Below are 13,932 nucleotides of genomic sequence, written 5' to 3'. Positions count from 1 at the left end.
CAACCACAATAAAACAGGTTTTGGAAGTGCAGGACTGAAATAGGGAAGGGTGGTTCTGAAAAAGGCAGTTCCTGGGAAAATCTTCCCAGAGAAGTACAAAAAGAGAAAAGAGAAAACAGGGGCCAAATCTTACTAAATGCAGAATTAATAAGCCCAAACAGGCCCCATTAAATCAAGCATTCCAGATAAGGGCTTCTCTTATAGGCAATGTCACCAGGGAGACCACCATCCCCCCAAAATACCATAAGCTTATTTTTGGATACTTCAGTTTCTTCTCTTTAAAATTATTCACGAATGGCAAAGCAACCTGTTGATATTTCATGGAACTCAAATGAAGATTTTCAGTTACTTTTAACTCTTTACTGACCAGTGTATAAATATGGAATCAGAGATTTGTAGAATATTTCAGCTCAAAGAAATGGTACTGATTATTTGCTCCAACCTTATTGTACAGTCAAGGATGCTAAGATTATCCCAGATCACATGACAAATTAGTAACAGAGCCAGGACAAGAATCATGTTCTCCTAATTTCCAGATTTTTTTTTGTTTTTTTAAATCATAGCCATCTAAGATTAAATTTTCAATATTTTAAAAAGAGAATTATGCCCATATAAAGTCCAAGAGAAGAAAATTATGTTATTAAGAGAACCCAGGTAGAAATAAATTTAAAAGGTCAGCAGTAGAGAAGTTATAAGATGAAGATTCCTTATTGAAAGTAAGAGGGAAAAATGCAACCCAGAAACATATTTTTGGCTTTGCACTCGAAATACTTCTAGAACTCACCATTTCTTATTACCTCCATTGCTACCACCCTGGTTCAGGACAGCATTATGGAGGCATGTCCCCCAGTTGCTCTCCCTGCTTCCATCCTTGCTCCCTTACTGTCTAACAGCATCACAAAAGTCAGAATGAGTTTAAAATGTCAGTTTATGTCATCCCCCTCCTCAATCCTCCAATTGTATCATGTCCCATGAAAAGTTAAGTGAAAAATTGCTTTATTGTGGTAAGAACACTTAACAAGAGGGCTACCTATTAACATATTTTAAGTGTATAATACAAAATTGTTGAATATAGGTGCTATATCATACAGCAGATCTCTAGAACTAATTCATCTTGCTTAACTGAAAGTTATGTCCATTGATTAGTAATTCCCATTTTCCCCTCCTTCCACTAGCAACCACCATTCCACTCTTTGATTCTATGAATTTGATTACTTCAGATACTTCATAAACGTAGAATAATGAGGTGCATGTCCTTCTGTGCCTGACATTTCCCTAAGCATAACGTTTTTCAGGTCCATCCATGGGCAGTTATTCTCTGAGTTTCAGTTTCCTTGTCTATAAATTAGGAATAAGAGTAACACTCATAGGGACACTTAAAGGATTTAATGAGAATTAATTAGCTATTTGGAATTTAGTAAGTCCCCAATGAATAGTTGTTAAAAAAAATAAAAATAATAAAATTCCATTTTCAAAGATTGGGAACTCAGGAAAGAATCAAGTCTTTGCAAACTACAAATTCAGTATGGCTGAAGTGTAAATGTGAGGCAAGGTACGGAGAGGAGGAAGGCTTTAGAAATAAAGATGATAAAAAATTCAAAGGAAAACCACAGAGAGCAGAAGAGTTACTCAGTAAGATTTTCCCTTTACAATGATCAGTATATCAGTGATTTGTATAATATATTTGAATATAGTGTGACCAGAAATAAAGGTTACTATATTTACTGTAAAAAAATCTGCATACAAGTGGATGCACTCGATTCAAACCTGTGTTGTTCGAGAATCAAATGTAGTTAAAAGATGGTCTCAATAATCCATACAAGAAATGATGAAGACCTGAAGTAAGGCGGTATTTGTTTAAGAGATATTAAAGCAGTAGAATCTATAAAGTTAATGATTGAAAAGTGGGAAGATGAAAAAAAACAATTGTTCCTAGGTGTCTGGTTTAGGCTACTCAGTAGATGGTAGTGGCATTTGGAAAGATAAGAAATACAGGAGGATTAAATGTGATTAATGTTTTTAAAGACAGTATAGTAGTCATTGCATTGTTCACTAGTATCAGGTTTCCTTCTACTTCCAAGAATGAGGGAAGGTTACACCTTCTCACCCCAATTAGACATGGACTATACTTTTCTTTGGCTAATTGTGTGCAGTGGATAGAGCTAGAGCTAGAGATCTCTCATCAGTGCCTTATTCCCAGGTCACCATTCTCTAGCTTCCTTTATTTACACAGTGACAACCCGCCATGTTCCAGGAAAGGAGCCTCCATCAGTGAGGTTCCTTAACAGAGGCTGCCGTGTTTCAGAAAATTTGCCTTTGACAATTTACAGTCCCATGAAACTCTAAGTTATGTACAAATTAAGTACATGGATGATTTCTACAATTTTTTGTGAAGAAAAATAAAAGCATCAATCAGTCGTGGTTTGAATTTTGATTCTAAAATCAGAAGTACTTTCAATGGCATTGAGTCTCTTTAAATACTGTTCATTATTTCTACCTGAAGGGTAATAATCCATACTTTTGGTCTTGGAAAGTTACACAGTGTTGATGAGCCTTAATCACCTGTAGAATTGAGACAATAATTTGGGGACTACCTTCACTGGATTTTTGTGAGAATTAAATGAGTCCATACAATGTAAAAAAGTTCAGAGTGGTGACTAATTCATTGTAAGCATTTAGTTAATAAAGTTCTCCAATTGTTCATTTTTATGCTTTTTATGTACTGCTTTTGTCCCTTATATGCTGGACTTCCTCACAGAAGTCCATTTTTTTCCTCATGACCTACACACTCTCCAGCTTCATATAATCCTCTCACAGAACTTCATTTACCATTTATATTTGCTGACATTTGAATCATCAACTTCACCCTGGAATTCTTTCCCAAGCTACAGACCGTTGTTAACTTCACACCAGACACCTCATCTCAGACATCTCACAGATATTTCTAACTGAGCATACTTTAAGATAAACTCTCACCTTTTTCCTGCAAAACCATCCTTCTACCTATGTCCTGTGTTCCTGAGTTAATGAATTTCATCACCATCCACTCTGATGCGTATGTCAGAAGTCTGGATATTTTCCTTACACAGTGCCTTCCTTATTCCCTACATTTCAACAATCACACATCTTACAGATAGCATAGCCTAAAATTCTCTTGAATATTACTCTTTCAATCACAGAGGCAATCATCTTCTATCTCTTATATTAGTACTTTAGCTTTCTAAATGGTCTCCCTGCTTCTATTTGATTGGATTATTTGCTTTATAGTTAGAGTGTTTTTCTAAAATAGACATTTGAATAACTTTATTGAGGTATAATTGATGTTGTCACCATTATAAGTGTACAATTCAATGAATTTAATACATTTATAGTTGTGCAACTATTGCCACAATCCAGTTTTAGAACTTTTTCATCACCCAGAAAGTTCCCCCATGCTGCCTGTTTGCATTTCATCACTACTTCTACCCCCCCATCCTAGGCAACCACTTCTCTGTTTTCTGTCTCTATAAACTTGCCTTTTCTAGATGTTTTGTATCTAAAATAGAAATTTTATTGTATTTCCCAACTAGAAACCCTAAAATAGCCTCCATTTTTTCTCTTTAGAATGTCCAAATTCCTTAAAAAACAGAGCAGTTTAGAAAGGACCAGTCTTTTTTTCTTAAATATGGAATACAACTGATTTTGTTTTTCTTCATTTTTTGGTATACTAAAACAATGAAATGCAGTATTTCTTTTTAACAGTTAGGAGGATAAGGAGAAAATGAGAACTAGTTTGTTTCAAGTGCTAAGATAAACATTTAAGCTGTGGGTTTCATGGGGCACCAAAGTTTATTGTCAAAGAAGAGGTGAAAGTAACAAAAAAAGTACCTCTTGGAAAAACAGAAAAAAATAAATGATTAAAGGGAGGAAAAATCAGGAATGGTGGGTGAGATCTCCAAGAACATGGTAACAAGCCTTAGGAAATTAGCTAAGAAGAGAGAGGTCCACAATCATGTAATCACCTGATGGTGGAACCAGGTAATAGATAGGTCTAGTAACATGAAAACTGAGTTCTGTCCATTGGGAAAGCATGGTGTGGCAGGAAAACTAATAAGCCGGTATTGAGAAAGTCTCATTCTCCATCTGAAACAGAGTGATTAAGAAGTGAACTGAACAAATTGTGAACCCTGAGCTAAGAAATTAGGTAATGACCCACCTTTTACGTCTGACCCTCTTTGGTCTTCTATCCTCATATTAATCACTTTTTTGCTACAGCCATTTTAAGCGTCTCCTAGATCCTGATAAGGTTATGTCTCCATACTATTGCCAACACAGGATGTTCCTTCTGGCTAGATCACACTAAACATCACTTTACATCTGACTATTCCTACTTGTCTAAACTTACATATTTCAACCCAGACATTAAATATCATTTTCTGAGCTCAATCCCACATTTCAATAGGAAATCTTAATAAGCTGTCTTCCAAATCCCTATACTGGCCCCCAATAGGACTCTTCTCTCCAGTTTCCATACTGTAATTGTCTGTTTTCCTGTGTCTAATACATTAGACAGAAAGTCCACTGAGCACAGATACTGCATTTCATTCACCTAATGTGTCTCCAGTGCTTATCACAGCAAATGGCACATAACTATGGCTTTGTATCTATGGAACTAAAATAAGTGTAAACAATTACAATAATTATTTTTAACATTTAAAAATAATTATTGATATAAATAATTTAAAAGCATTGTATGTACAATGCACAATTAGAGTAACATTTAAAGAAATGCAAGCCAATAGATTTTAAAATCTTTCTCCTCAATCTTTTATTGCAATTATATAGTTCTAGTTTTCCTCTATGTATCAGTAATGTGCTTTGATGTTTCTTGGCTTATTAAGAATGTTTCCATTATTCTGAGATCCTTTACCCATTAATCCTTATTAGTCTTTTTCCTTTTATAGGTCCACAGCTCCCTTAATGAAGAAAAGGCTTCTTGTTCTCTCTGGATCTGTGTTATCACTGACTTGATGGGAAATTTCAAAATTACTAGTCCTAGACCTAGTCTTAGTTCTAGTTCCTGAAGTTTATTTCAGTTCTAGTTCCTGAAGTTTATTTCAGTCTTAGTTCTAGTTCCTGAAGTCAGTGTTATCACTGACTTGATGGGAAATTTCAGAATTACTAGTCCTAGTCCTAGCCTTAGTTCTAGTTCCTGAAGTTTATTTCAGCTAAACCTGAATTGTTACTGAAGAACATTCTGCTGATGCTGGAAATGGCCTTAGACCTTCCCTAAAATTCTAACTTCTCAGATAATTCAAGGTATTCTCCAGCTTTTTCCCATTACTGGATCAGAAAAAAAAAAAAAAATCCTGAGCGCAATAAACCCACATTTACAAGAATAACATGCTAGAAGGAACCGTCTTTTTTTATGTCATCACTTTCCTGACATTTGACATCTTCTAGAGTATGTGAAAAGTGTTAACTGCTATAGACCAGACACACTGTTATAGGCTGGCATCTCTCAAAGACTGAATTTTCCTTAAAAGATGACATCCAAAAACATTTAAATAGATTTTTTAAAAAACAGATCATTTCCAGTTGCTTTCCTTAATAAATCCTTATACATGACTAATTCTACTGAGCATTTTATATGTATAAAATGAGAAATTTGTGAGTATAGATGGGAACTTAAAAAGTGAGCATGGATAGAGAAGAGGTTAAGGATTGTGTTCCAAGGCACTTGAACATTTAGATATGAGGAAGAACAGAGGAAGAAGCAGCAAGAAGTTCAAAAGAAAATTCAACCAGTGCAGCATAAGGAAACCAGGAGGGCATGATTTTCCAGAAGACAAAGAAACAATTTCATAAAGTAGGGGGTATCCAACTGTGCATTTACTGCTTAGTATCTAAATAATATGAGAACTAAGGATTGACCATAAAATTTGGCAACCCAAGTGTCACTTTTAACCACGACAATTACATACTTCTCAGCCTCAATTACCTCCCCTGCAAAAAATAACGGACCCATTTCATGAAGCAGTGTGAAGGATTAAATAAGACAATAATACCTGTAAGCACCTAGCATAATATCAGCAACAGAGGAAGAGCTCAGTAATGGGCAGGAGGGTTTTAAATTACTGATACAGCCCGAAGCTGTCTGTATCATAGACCTTGCAAAATTTTATTGAACACAGGATGCCTGACAACCCTGTGAGAGAGAATTTGGCTGGAGAAGAGTCCAGTGTGAATGGAAAAAGCAGAAATGATTACAGCTCAGGGAAGAAGCTGGAACCAGAGACAATGAGGAGAAAAATAGCTTGTGTAGGGCAATTCCTATCCTTGGACAGCAAATAAAGGAACACACCTCTTATGACTTTGTGTTTTATCCTATCTCACAACTGGTAATTGCATACCTTTTAAACATTAGTTAATATTTGGAAAACATTTGAAAACAACAAACTTCCCTTAAGGACAAATGGTATGTAAAGCTTAGTCATCTAAATAAGCACAATATCACAAGTTAAAATTCCATTCTTATCTCTTACACTATATATTGTCTACCTCCATAATTTTACAATCAGCCCTTTTACATTTTGTATCTGCATAAATAATGATAGACTTATTATACAGTTCTTGTGGTCTTTGATATATAAAATTATTCCATTTTGGCTAATTTTTTAGTCAATGGCCTTCTGATTTTATAAGATTTCTCCTAATTTTTTCCTCTCCTCATCAGATTTAAAATTAGCTATGTACTTGGTTCATAGTAAAAGTCGTAAGCGATGGCATGTCTTACAAAATAACTAAAAGCAATTTGTGTTATTAGAAGTGTTTTTCATCATGATCAGCATGACCAGGACATCATGATCATATTGAAGTTAGAGTCTGGATGAAGTATAATGAAAAATACTTTAATGCTGTAAAAGGCTGGTTGAAAGTTTGCCCTCAAATAATGCATTTGTGTGAATGATTTCTTTCTCTATAAATTTTTTGAAAAAAATACTAATTTTTGGAAGCTTATCTTATGCATTCTTTCAGAACCATCTTACGCTCATTTTCTATCTTAACATTTACACAGGAAATTTGGTTTGCAAAGCAAAGCATATGTTCTCATTTATGTAGGTCTGACATCAGTGATTAAAAGTCATGGTTGACTTGCAAGAAATGTATTTGCGCAAATATATAGCTTATGTCTTCTTAATTTATTTCGAGGCAAGGTTTTTATTCTAAAATAAATTCAGAACCGATAAGTATAGTAATGAAAAACTCAGATAAATCAGTTTTGGAAACTGCAAAACCAGTTGGAACTTACCTTCTCTAGCTTTCTCCAATTACTCTTTGGATTTTTAAAAAAATTTTAAAGAAAATGAAGGTAGTGAGCTCAAAAAACAGCAGTTAAATATCTAGTGAGCCCACACTCATCTCAAAGATTCTAGACACTAAAATCACTATAGGGATTATAGGAAGTTGGAAAGTCAAATGCCCTCCTTTCATACATACTGTGCATCGAACATTCCAAACTACTGATTCTTCTGTTATGGCTGCTCATTTCTAAACAGGTTATAGACATTTAAGAAAGTGAAAACTATTCTAACCTTTGTAAAGGCCAAAAATTAAATGTGAAATGATTTACTTCAAATTTCATTCAATGATTTTGCAAATCCACTGGAAAAATAAATACTTTTTAATTTACATTTTTTGTGGAGCTAAAAAGTAATACTAACACTGAAAATATAATAATAGCATATTTGGTGGTATTTTAGTTCTTGACTCCAAAGATGGGAGAGAGAAGCAAGGAACAATATTAACTAATGTTTTTCATCAGCCCTTCCTCACTCCCCCAGTGAGAGCATTCTCAGTTGGTAAAAAGCTCAAAGACGGGTAAATTCTTGATTCATTCAAGTATTTCCAAGCAAGAGTGTATTTCAACCACCCCAGAATGGAAACAATGTTCTCTGGACAAAAGCTCTTTAGAGAAAATAATTTTTTTATAAGTTTGATAGCTTGTTCACTTAATGCTTGTAATTCCCTTAAAATCAGGCAATATTTTCTAATGTCTTACTTTAACCAATTATTTTTCATTTAAAACTCATCTAAACCATTCTTCGGCTATTCAACTAGAAGTATTAAGGTAGTACATGTCATAACTAGAGTAAAAGTTTGAAAGTTCTGATTACCTTCCCACTTCCAAAAGCACAAAAAGAACTTATAAATATTCTGTGTTTCCCATTGGGCACAGATTTCTACCTGCAAGGTTTCAGTTGAAACTTGAGTTTGGCTAATTTTCAACTCAGCACTTCCTTTATTTATCCTTTGCCTGTTTCTCCCATCTTTTTCATTTCTTCCTACTATAGCTGGCTGTTTACAAGCTAATGCCATTTACTAGACCACAAACCACAGGCAATTCAAAAACCATGATGTAGTAATCTGCCTTAAGAACAGCTTAAATATCTGCTAAAGTATGCTAAAATTGTATCTCAAAGTTAAAATTTGTCTTTTTAAAGTATGATCATAGATTCCCTTAACTTTCCTTGTTATTTGGATTTAAACCCCCAATTTTTTAAGTATGTCTATGTTTCACATTCTTTGCCTTTGGTCTTTGAAAATGGCTGAAATGTTAATTTTCTCTATTCACAGGGAAACAGACTTTCAGCTTCTATGTTAGACCAAGAGGACACACCAAGAATAGACCGGCATCAGTCTTCAGAATTGCAAAGTTGGTAACAAATCCAAACATGCTTAATGTCTTTACACCACATCAGGTTAACAGAAACAAAAACAAATCACACCCTTTGGGACTATATGCTATAGACAACAAATGAGTGGATGTCTCTAAAGATCTAGATTTAGCCTAGGAGTGTGGGTATCTTTACCACTTTTCAGCCACTCTGTCACACCAGATCAGAAATGAGTCTTAGCACCCAGCAGCAGCTGCTGAAGTGTTCTCTCTCTGCACTTTCCAGAAACTATTGCTTTCCTTCTGCCTTTTTCAGCTCTCACTCTAATTCTGGTACAAGGTTTGTTTTCTGCTCAATTCACAGTAACTTCCCATAACTGCCTCCCATGCTCTTTGCCTTAATGTCTCCCATGGGTGTTCTTCTCCAACAAAATCTAGAAATTACGGCAGCAAAGTGGACACCTGGGCATTAAATGGCCAGAGTTAGTGAAATGCAAGATTTCTGGTCCCAGATGCAGTCTCCGAAGGAGTGGAATATCTCATCTTTCAACCAAAGGTTTGTTTTTCTATCTGGTTATAGACTTTTTCATGAGAATGCAGAAGTTACATTTCTCCTATGTGGCACTCAGAAGTCATAGCCATATATATCCACGACAGGCAAAAACCCCAGCGAGAATATGCTCTTTCAAACTATCTGAAACTAATTCTGACATAGAAACAAACCACCAGGGAAGGAATGTTTACCCCACAACATTGCTATTTAGAACAGAATTTTAGGCCCAGCCTCATTTATTTAGTCACTTTATAATATTGTTTTCATCTGATCAAGTAACAGAATGCACAAATCTTAAAGGTACTATTTTTACATTGTTATAAGCCTAAGAGGAAATTTGAAGGGTCTCTTGGTACATTCTCATCCCTTTTTTTTAGACTTCATACATTATTTTCCCAAACAGTTAACGAACACATTTAAAAAACAAGAATAAAATCCCTCAATGTCAAACTTCATGGGCCTGAAAGTGTGCAGTCAATTCTGTTGAAATCCATCCCCCATCTCATCTGCCCCTGCTTATATCCAAACCACAATTCTCAAATTTCTACTACAGTTGTCTTTTTCTTATTTAGGTATTAGAGAACAGTTGACAATCTTACCTTGGAAAACAATTCTTTCTATTTATCCTAGTTCCAATAACCTGTCCTCAGATAGTCTTAATTTCTAAACTTCTTAGGTGAATGTGTAGGGCTCATAACTGACAATGGATACCTACTACAAGTGAATTTGGCTAACATTGAGTACATTTAGTTTCTTAATTAGACAGCCCGTACAACTATCCTGTTGTGAAATGCAAGAAATGATCTAGTAAAGCTAATGACACTAGGAAGACAAAAGTAAACTATATAATGAAGTATCTGATATTCTTCTCTACATATGTAATAAGGTATTTTAATAAGTTAAGTCAGTTTGAATAGTTAAACCCTGAATAACCGTCACAAATTGTTCTCTGAATTTAAAGCAATATTCCATATACAATCCAAAACCTTAGAGGCTGGTTTTCAATGGCTGCTTCCTGCCTGCAAAGTGCTAAAAAAAGTCTTATCCAACCACTTCAAACGCATACATAAATAGAAGAGCTTTAATGTAGATATCAGAAGAAATATAAAAGAAATATATAAAAGGATGACATTGTGATCATAAGAAATGGTTGGTTGCAAGACTTTTCGAGTACACTATCCAGAAACTGACAGAGCATCTGTTTAAATTTCAAAAATGATCTACTAAGTGGAGTCCTACCTTCATGGTGAGAAAAATTGTCAAAAATAAGGAGGTCAGTAGGTCTGCACACAGGTAAATTATAGCATCCTCTGACATTTTAAACTGATTTCAGAGAAAATACAGCTCTTTATCAACCACACCAGAAATTATGAAACTTATCATAAACAAAGAATCATAGATTCTCAATCAATTGATAAACTTTCAACCAAGCAGGAATCTCCTGACACCATTACTGGCCTAGGGTTTCCTAGCTTCTGCTGAACCCTCTTCAGGGATAAGAAATAAGTTCCAACATATTACTCCAAAATTGTCCTCCCTTTCACTCTCAGCTAGTGTTGTAATGGAAAATAAGAATGCAATCTTTGCCACAAAATAGCTCTTTAAATGTATAAAATAACTAATATCATCTAGTACCAAGTCATTCAAGTTTAGATTCTCACTCAGTTCCCTAAACCATTTACAGAAGGAAATGGCTCCTGGACTTTTTAACATCTTAACAAACAACTCTTAATATCTTAACAAAGTTCAGGTAATCAATATTCTTTAGGAGTGGGACGCAGAGCTAGACACAAGAATCCATACGGGGCCTGAAAAATAAACAAGTAGTTAGGAATTATTAAGTTGATCTGGAATCCTACATGTATGAATTTAGTCAAAGATTGCATTTGTTTTCTTTTAGTAGCTGGAGATAATAGGAAATATATGTATTGGTCTCTGGCCCTGGTTCCTGGCACTGAGCTCCTGAAGCCCTTGTAACTTCCTAAATGATAAGAGCACTAGGAACATCTTCTCTTTTAATATTTGGTCTTTGACCACAGCTTCTAATACAGGGCTCCTAAATCTCCTGGAATTTCCTGGGTGATAGGAGTGTCTTTTGTTCTAACAAGGCGACTCTGGGTCGGCTCCCGGATGGCTCCTGGATTGGGGCTGGTCACCAGAAACACTAAGCCATAATTAGAAGCTTGGAATTTTCAGCCCCAATCCCCATTCTCCAGAGAGGGGAGAAGGACTGGAAAAGGAGTTAATAATCGATCATGCTTACATGAGGAAACTTCCATAAAATTCCCAGAAGTACACGGTTCAGAGAACTTTCAGGTTAGTGGACACATCCACACACCAGGGGGATGGTGTATCCTAACTCTATGGGACAGAAGTTCCTGAGCTCTCGGGACCCTTCCAGACCTCACCCTTCAAGTCTCTTTATCTGACTGTTCATCTGTATTCTGTATCATATCCTTTAACTGGTAAATATAAGTAGGTGTTTCCCTGAGTTCTGTGAGCCACTCTAGCAAATTAATGGAACCTGAGGAGGGGGTCCTGGGGACCTCTGATTTGCAGCCAAGTCAGACAGAGGCTGTCGGTAACCTGAGGACCTACTACCTGCAATTGGCATCTGAAGTGGGGAGCAGTCGTGAGGGACTGAGCTCTTAACCTGTGGGACTGAGCTCTTAACCTGTGGGATCTGATGTTATCTCCAGGTAGATAGCGTCTGAATTGAGTTAAGTAACTGCAGGACACCCAACTGGTGTCAAAGAATCGCTTGCTGAGGGAAAATTTCCATGCATCTGGTGTCGGAGGTGTTGTGAGTGTGGTAGTAGTGTGAGAGTAAAGGAGAAACATAGGAGGAGGACTGAAGGTTTTTCCAAGCAGTAACCTAGATGAAACGTTGCTGTTTTGTGAGTTTCTCTAATAAAACACGTAGATCATTTTCATTTGACATTCTTTCAAAGGACATTTTAAATTTATTAAATTTATTGTTTTCTACAAATGGTTTCTTAGAAGTTTACGATTTTTGATCTATTCCTTTCTGATTGTAATAGGCATCTACTTTTTTATATCTCCAGACCTTCACATACTGTTATTTGAGACATATTTCTATTATTTGAGACAACTAGTCCTTATTCCCTTCCCTACCAATCCTGGCTGTAGCTGGGGCAGCCAATGAATTGATTGAACCAAGAGATGGGCATGTGATCCAAAGTCCTTCCCTTTTTAAAAATTGGAACTAAACAAAGAGATTATGTTCTTCTCTAGTGATGAAACTACAAGATGCAGGAACTGTCAGAAGTAATGTCCAATGTGTGATGAAAAGGAAGACCCACTCTGTCTGTGTTCTAGATCCTGTTTCCAGTTGTCCCTGAAGCCTAGCTGTATACCCTGAGGTTCTCCAAGGGTACCTGAGCTACTACTTTCATTAAAAGGAAAAAGGGAAAAAGAGCCACTTTGCCAGCAAAACAAGTCCTAAATTAAATACAGATTTTTCTATCTAAAGTTTTTATTTATTCCTCCCTCCCAATTTTATGTCCTATGTTAGCTTTCTACTGTTGCTGTAACATAAACTTGGTGCCTTAAACAATATGAATTTATTATCTTGGAGTTTTATAAGTCAGAAATTCAACAGGAGTCTCATTGACTAAAAGTAAGGTGTTAGCAGAGCTGTGCTCCTTTCTGGAGGCTCTAGGGAAGAAAGCTTCCTTGTCTTTCTAGCTACTAGAGACCATCTTCATTCCTTGGCTCAATGATCCTTTCCTCCATCTTCAAAGGTAGCAATGCTGCATCTCTTTAAAATTCTTCTGTAGTCACATCTTTCTCTGACCCTGACCTTAAGTGAGAAAGATATTTTAAGGACTCTTGTGATTAACTTGGACCTACCTGAATAATCCAGGATAATCTCATCTCAAGGTCCTTAATTTTAAGTACATGTGCAAAGTCTCTTTTACTAACTAATGTAGCATATTCACAGTTCTGGAGGCTTAGGTATAGACAGACACCTTGGGTGGGGGTGAGAGGATAGGGGTAGAGGGATGGGACATTATTCTGCTTCCCACTAAAAATGACAACAGCACTCCATCTCTCACATCATTCAATTCAGTAATAAAAATATATTAAACAGGAGAAGCCAGGCACTCTGCACATTAATAGCAGCCTGTTAATCAACATTATTTGGAAACAGTTGTTTAGTTTAGTTTCAAAATGACTCCTTCAAAATTGATTTTTCTGGAAAGGAAATTTCTGCTGGTTTTATCTTTTCCTGAGATTGAGTCTGAAGATGTTTACTGGATTTCCCCAGCATACAATCAGAATTCAATCTTTGAAATGTAGAATTAAATGTATTTCCATACCCACATCCTTGAAGCCTGAGGCTGCTATCATTCCTGAGTATAGAGAGTAAACACAGCATCTCTCTTTGTTTTACTAATTGCTTTGTTTCCCCAAGCTGCTCACACAACATCTGCCAGGGCAGAATGCACTATTTCCACACACCAGAGAACCACTGCCTGCCAGATAAACGACTTAAGCTCCGTGGTGTAAGGGCAAGTGCTTTCCAGGCACTCAGCAGGGAGTTTTCAAGAGGCAAAAACTTTAAGCAGAAATGAAGCTGAAACGCCTCCCCTCCCATCTTTAGAGTGGTTATGGAGTTGTGGATTCTGCGATGATCTCATACTGCCTGCAATTTTATTGATTTTGTTTTTCAATAGAACTGTTAAAGATGACAGTTCTC

At 36.0% G+C, this 13,932-nt stretch overlaps 1 protein-coding gene across 2 annotated transcripts in view; it reads right to left on the bottom strand.

Annotated features, from left to right (window-relative positions):
- Positions 1 to 13,932, bottom strand: part of THEMIS (thymocyte selection associated) — a 162,250-nt gene that overhangs the window by 74,635 nt on the left and 73,683 nt on the right. The gene's annotated exons all lie outside the window — the stretch shown is intronic.

The sequence above is a fragment of the Orcinus orca genome, chromosome 12 (genome assembly GCF_937001465.1).
Source record: "Orcinus orca chromosome 12, mOrcOrc1.1, whole genome shotgun sequence".
Lineage (NCBI taxonomy): Eukaryota > Metazoa > Chordata > Mammalia > Artiodactyla > Delphinidae > Orcinus > Orcinus orca.
This window is presented reverse-complemented; position numbering and strand designations above follow the sequence as displayed.